This window comes from Grammomys surdaster, unplaced genomic scaffold (genome assembly GCF_004785775.1).
Source record: "Grammomys surdaster isolate TR1022 unplaced genomic scaffold, NIH_TR_1.0 197, whole genome shotgun sequence".
NCBI lineage: Eukaryota > Metazoa > Chordata > Mammalia > Rodentia > Muridae > Grammomys > Grammomys surdaster.
Genome location: NW_021604642.1, coordinates 317,215 through 318,137, shown reverse-complemented (window position 1 = coordinate 318,137; position 923 = coordinate 317,215). Strand labels below are relative to the sequence as shown.

The following is a 923-nucleotide window of genomic DNA, read 5'->3' as shown; positions in this document are numbered from 1 at the left end:
CTAAACTTCTCATGCTCATGGGCTCTCCCTCCCCCAGCTTCTCAGTCCCTTATAACCCTGCCTTTTCTGCCATGCGCTCTGGCTCTCTTTTGTTTACTCTCTTAATTTGCTCTCCCGCTCTCTCTGTCCCTCTGTCTCCTCTCATGGCCTGGTTCAGTCTTCCGGCCCTGCTCAGTGTACTTCTTTGTCTCTGCCCTGGACTCTTCCAGATCCTCTGATGGCACTCTCCTTCATATCTACAGTAAAATCCTTACCGTCAACCCCACTGTGGAGCAGTCATAGTCACGTGTGTATGTTATTCAGAGAGTAAGGTATAAAGAGAGGGTCACTCAGTCGCTTGGAATTGGGGAACTGGAGGGAAGATGGTTTACATCTCAAATGGACAAGTGTTGGACAGGAGTCAGTCCCCATGGAGATTGCCTGTTACAACAGATTTGTTCTGGAGAATGGCAGAATTTGTTTTGTTTTGTTTTCAAAACTCTTCTTCAGCAAGATTTGAAACAAGGAAAGGCTATGGAAGCTCATGTGAGTCCAGCTATGATGATGGAAGGCCTCCAGGAAACTCCCCACGAGGACTGAGTCTGATCAGTCATCTCCATGGGCTCATCCCTCTTCCAATGGCTTGTGGATGAGGAAGGTAAATGCCTGCTCTAAGAACCAGACAGCTAGACATGCACCTGTGAAGAAGAAAACCATCAAGAGGTGAAGAGCAGCTCAGGCCAGACAAGACGAAGGTGTATGTCTAAACAATTGCTCTGTGTCATCTCAAATGAATGAGGTCATGCTGGGAATGGCAGCTGCTGGACCTGGCCTGACGGACATGCAAAGCAATAAGAAATGTACACATTTGTCTTCCTATCTTTTTTTGTATAGTTTACTAAAGTATTAATATAGTTTTAATAAGCAAATACTTTTAGTTTGCA

The 923-nt window shown here is 45.5% G+C and overlaps 1 pseudogene; it reads left to right on the top strand.

Moving 5' to 3' along the window:
* Window positions 1-362: 362 nt before the first annotated feature.
* On the top strand, window positions 363-641 carry LOC114623366 (annotated as a pseudogene).
* Window positions 642-923: the final 282 nt, after the last annotated feature.